This window comes from Manacus candei, unplaced genomic scaffold, assembly GCF_025592945.1.
Source record: "Manacus candei isolate 608988 ecotype Guabito, Panama unplaced genomic scaffold, ASM2559294v1 h1tg000065l, whole genome shotgun sequence".
Taxonomy (NCBI): Eukaryota; Metazoa; Chordata; class Aves; order Passeriformes; family Pipridae; genus Manacus; species Manacus candei.
In genome coordinates, this window is record NW_026138113.1 from 6,896,984 (window position 1) to 6,902,983 (window position 6,000).

The following is a 6,000-nucleotide window of genomic DNA, read 5'->3' on the forward strand; positions in this document are numbered from 1 at the left end:
GCTAAACCAGATTACCCTCTCCAGGCCTCTCTTTTCACCTCTCTTGGGCACTTTGAGACTGTGCCCTTGTCACTGAGGCCACTGCCCTTGCCTTCCCTGCCCTCAACATGCTTGTCCCAAGACATTTTTAGAACGAGGCAAGGTTTTTACCTACCTTCTTTACACAAGAAGAAACAAAGGCCAGAAGCATAACTATTTATCTCAAGGCCATGTAAAACCCAGCACAAAACTCTATCAAACTTTTATGTAACTTGTTCTACTTCTAGAGTTTTGTTAAACTGAAGTCAGGTTCACTTAGGACTTCTGGATGTCAGGGTAGAGTCGCTCACATGCCTGAGTCTGCACAGGGGCTTGTTGCAACAAGGAGAGGGCTCAGATACACTTTCTACTTGAACTGAAAGAAATTTTCTACCAGTTATGAGCAGGACAGGCTGCAGGCACCCAGCAGGGCAGCTGCAGTCCATAGAGCAAAGGGCAGTGGTTTAGTAACCCCTCTGTCACAATACATAGAAAGTAGCCAAGGCTATAATGAAATGCCATAGCTTAAACACTTAATAGACAGAGCAGCCTGAACTGTGAATCATGCTTAAGAGTTTGTGTCTCACTAACACTCTGTATTTGTTAAAAATACATTTTCTTCCTGCTACTCTGTCATGATTTTACTAAGCAGCAGTTACCCATAAATTTAAGCAATTGACTGTAACTGTGCTGTTTTTTAAATCAGGAGGAAGTAGGTCCTTTGGGCCCATTTTGGAGAAATTATTTCTATTTATGAAGTCAGACATGCATGTTTTTAGCAGCAAAGACTAGGTGAACGAACATTCTTCTGCTTTTGAAAGAGCTGGAGCCAGCAAATGAGCAGGCACTGGGCTCTGTGGGATCACTGCAAACACAGACATTTGTATGTGCAAGGGGAAACTGACTTTTTACAGACGGGTTATGTAAGACACTCAAAAGTATTAAGGTATTTCCAGGTTGGGAACTCCAGTAAGAACAAAAACAAAACCAGAACAACTCCCTAAAACAACAAAACCAACAACTCTGAGACTCTGTCAGAGAAATAGCACAGTCAGGGTATAACTGAAGGCATCTCGAAATCTGCCAGCAAGGTTTCTGCACACCCAGCCTGTCAGAGGCACATCCTGCTGTTTGAAATCCAACTCCTTCTGGCATTGCCTTTTAACACAGAATCACATCTTAAGGTAAATTGTCCAGTTCTGAGATTTATACTTGCACACAAACAGCCACGATTCCACACACAACTAGCCAGCAAGGTGGGAACACGGCTTCCCCCATCCCAACTGCAAGTGTTTACCTGCAGAAAATATGGGCTCAGCTCTTCCAGGGACATGATATTCAGTGTGAGCAAGACAATTCAAAAACATTCATTCATTCTCATAGTTTAAAAGTGTTTTTTAATAATATCTCTGACCAGTTTTTTTCTTAATCAAGACAAATATTAAGAAACCCTGTTATTATCTCAGAACTTAATCTAAGGGAGAAAGACTTGGCGAGAGCCGTAGCCTAGAGGATAACAGAACCTGAAAAAATTCACACTTTATTAGTGGTAAAAACAATAAATCTGTATATCATGCTACCAAAAGAAGTGAAGGGCATTCGTTTTGCTTGTTTGTGTTGAGGTTTTTCTGTCTTCACATCCAAAACTCCCTGCCTTTTTGTAAAACATCCTTCATCAGACATTTTATTTTTGGTGTTAATACAGCATATTTGGAAAAGAAACTTCCTGGTCTGGACCAAGTAGGGAGTGGATTAAGTGGACCAATGGTCTCTTCTAGTCTTGGTCTGCCTTCAACTATGAAATTAATTTCTATAATTTTAAGTACACATGATAGCTTTTTAAATTCTGTATTAATGTATGCCTGCAAGTGTACATGCAAATATGCACACAAAGAAATAGCTCATGGCTATATTACAATATCTTATCTAATATTAAGGATTTAATATAGATATTAGAATAGAGTATTTGAGTTTCAAGGGACCTACAACAATCATCTAGTCCACCTGTCTGAATGCTAATTGACCTCAACACATCACACCAGTTTTTCCCTTCTCCATAAAATATGCCACAGTCTGAGCAAAGGACAACACAAGGAGATAAAAGTACAAGTATTCAATCTGTAGGGGTGTTCTTCCTTGGCAGCACTACTGGAGATAACAGCCAATAATTTGGTTTATTGCTCAGACAATGTCTCCACAGCTGCAATAGCTGAATAAGAGGCCATTCAACAGGTCACAGCAGCTGCTGCCACCACTACCACGTTGGTCAGCCTGACCAAGGCTGGGAGAGCTGTATCCACACAGCCTGCCTATACCATCACTGGATCATTCCTTCACCTCATTTTGGAAATCCCCAAACTCCCAGGACATTTCTGAAGTTCAACCTCAGCCGGATTCACCATGCAGATGCTCAGACTCTACCAGACAAGCAACAAGCTAGTCTGAAAAAAAGACACAAGAATAAAAGGTCTCATGTCACTACAGGTCTGCATTCCCCTTGCTAACCCTGGTGCAGATGCTCTGCACAATGAGCCAGAGGGTGACAAAACAGAATCTGTTGAGCTTTCAGCTGTCTGTTACTGCCCAGTGCTTTCCTCTGGGGCTTCTCAGAATAACTTGCTCTGCTGTTAAGAATTTGCTAGCATTGCCAAAATAAACTAAAATTGTAAGAGGATAATTGTTTTAATTTAGATTACCCTGGAGCTTGGCAGTCCGTCCCTGGAATTATTTGGAGGTGGTCTCCCCTTTCTAAAAGACAGGAATTCACAATATTAAGTTATAAGTCCTGCAAGTGGGCCTTTACCACTGCTTCAACCTTGGACTGTTTCATAGCTTTCCTCTGCCTTCTCTATGCCTATTACAGCATAACACAGCTGCCAAAAGGGCTGAAACTAGAAAGCAGCTTCACACTCTGCAGTTGAGTGCCAGGCAATGACACAGACCCAGCACCTCCACTGCCCAAAGTTTCTAATCACCACCAGTCAAGGAATTAGGAAATCCAACCATAGGTCTCCCATCTAATGTCACATCATTCCGTTAGTTAAGCCCTGGAGACGTTATTTCTTCTCTGCTTGCACTTACAACAGGCAATTCTGGCCATGGCCTCTCCCCACTGCTCTCCCTTTCAACTCCCTTGCTCTGGCTCAGGGGAAGCCCATGGCAGCAGAGTTCACTGCCCCAGGAGAGCAGCAGGCTGGTGAATAAGGCAAATCAAGTCAAAGCAATTTAACAAGAGGCAAGTCTTGCCCGCAAAAGGAAGACAAGTGCTCTGCTTTCTCCCTGGTCAATGTATTAACTGCTGAACCCAGCCCTCTAAGGAGGGGGAGCGATTTCTCACTAGTTGAATACTTGGCAAGGCTCATTAAATTCTTGCATTTTCATGGTTTTCCATTAAGAAAATGTTCTTTTCAAGGCCACTGACAATTCTGTCATTCAACGGCTCAAAAGTATGAAGTGGGAGGACCTACACTGGAAATCCCTTTTCTGTTGTTTCTGATCTTGTCAAAAAGGCTTCAAGAACCCTCATTTGCAGGGCTTTGTGAATAATGCCTTTCATCCATTCTTACATTTAGATGCCTTCCTATGTAGCACTGCACAGCACTGTCTCGGTCCTCAATTTCCTGTCTTTTATCACTGGTTATGTGTATACAATCTGTCTTGATTCTATGCTCAAACAGGTAATTTCCACTTCCTCTCACTTTCATGCAGTATTTTTCAATCTGCAAACATCCTGAAGCTAAAAGGAAGTAAGTATCCAGTCCAGAAGGTAGGGCACCTGCTTTCAGGTTTTGCTTTGGGCTTTTTCTTCAGGCAAGTCCTTTGAGGAAGTGCAGAACATATCAAAGCACTTGCACCCCTTACAGATTTTGTCTTGGTTTCATTCCACTTTTATCACCTCCTTACTCTTGTTCTTTCAGCTTTGTTTCTTACATAAAGAATTAGACACTTGGATCAAAACAAAAGAAATTAGCAGAGAGGAGGTAGTCATCCTGTAAAGGATCAGGTCAGAACTACTCCAGGAAACAAGAACATTTCAAGTATTTTTTCTATATACACTCATCATTTTTGCGTGCAAATTCTGTACTATGGACAGAGCCACAGTGACGAGAAGGAACCACATAATGGGCAACCTGAAGAAAAAAAAAAGTGTAATCAATTCTGTTGCTTGACCAAAAGCACCTGGAATACCAAGTGAGTGAGACTGCTGACTGATACTGAAAGAATTATCTTTCCCAATGGAGAGCTTTTCTCCTGTGATCTTCTTGGAAAGCTTAAGAATATAAGTTTCCCAGCATGCTTTACCCAAGTGTGACAAAATACACCGGAGACAGAGTCCTACAGATAGTACTCAATAAAACTATTTGCACCCACTAAGTGAGTTCAGAGAACTCATTTACACTGATTGACAGAACAAGTGACTCCAGAATTTAAGCCTGGATTCAATCAGGGGGAAATGCCATAACTAGATTCACAAATGTGAAAAGTACCTGAAAACGCAGAAAAGAGTGTTGCTACAATTGAAAGCTGTGTAGATTCTAAAACCTCACAAGGCCTCTGGGTGTGAAAAATGAAAATATTTTTTTAATAATTCTAGTCCTTGACAAGTCCTGCTCCAGAAATTCTGGCAATGCAAAACTGAATGTGGTCTCTGAAAAATAAAAGTAACATCATAATAAATATTGCTAACATATAGTCTGCTTCTGCAGCACACTGGTAGCTTTAAGTATTTGTGAGAAAACTGTCTATTCAGAAGTTATCACATACAGAAAGTCCTGAATTTATTGGTAATTTTTCTTTAATGAAGTTGAAGTGGCCTGGAGTCAAGGGAACACGTCCTTTCTCACATTTTTAAACTTTATAGGTAAACATCAAGCCTAATTCACCTTCTTCATCTCTCTTCAGAATATTTCATTCTTTCTCATTAGTATTTTAATCACTGCTGGCAAAGGCTATGCTCTATGGAACCTGAAGGGCTTAAAAACACACATTACAACATCCATTTAGTTGCTCATTTTTGAAATTAACTTCAGCCTTTTTTCATGTGTTGAACTGGCCCTGGTTTCTCTACTTAAAAAATTAAAGATAATGACTTTGTCTGCAAGTGTACCGTGAATACTAACTATATTTTGCTATGTAAGTGCAAAGGTTTCTCAAAACCATAAAAGAATCCAGACTCACAGCTACATATGCCTTCACCAGCATAATACAGCCCCATAGGAGAACCCACCTTCCCACATTTCCTAATCAAAATTTTATGAGAAAATAGGCCCTCTTGGATTTCACACTCTTTGTGGAAATTCATTCAAGTTTTTCGAAATCACTCAAAATGGACCAATGGGAAATGCACTGTTGTTTGCAGGTATATCTGGAATGTCTATTCTATTCAGAATTTCTATTCCATTTTCTTGTTGAGGAGACACATGAGTAAAATCAACTGCTGCAGAGAAAGTTCCTAGAAACTGCTTTAATATTTTAACACCTGTATCTCCGTATAAGATATGGTCCCTTGCTTGCCAATGATAAAATTCTTAAGAATTATACTTAAATAATGGAATATGACCTGAATAACTATGTCATGAACTGATACACCACACAGCACGCTGTGAACAGGCCAAAGGAGTCTGCAAAAATAGTGGTGGAAATAAGACAATTAAAGTTCAGCCTTCCACAGTCCTACTTTCTCCTAAAGTTTAGAACTAGGCTGCATCCTTGCCAAACCCCTACATACAATCCCAAGGTAGGCAGCTTATTCAGAAGGGCATTTATGAAATGTGGGTGTAAACTAGAAGCGTTCCTCAAGTTCAAGGAGAGAAAAGCCTCTGCAGAGCCAAGAAGTGGCTTTACAATAATTGATGGGTTTAAAGCAAACCGAGGGAGAGTTATTGCAGTTGACACAGCATTGCTTCTAGTTTGATTTTAGCTCCAAAGTCAGCAGACAGGCTGTCACAGGCAAACATCTGAGGAGTTATTCTGGAATTCCTC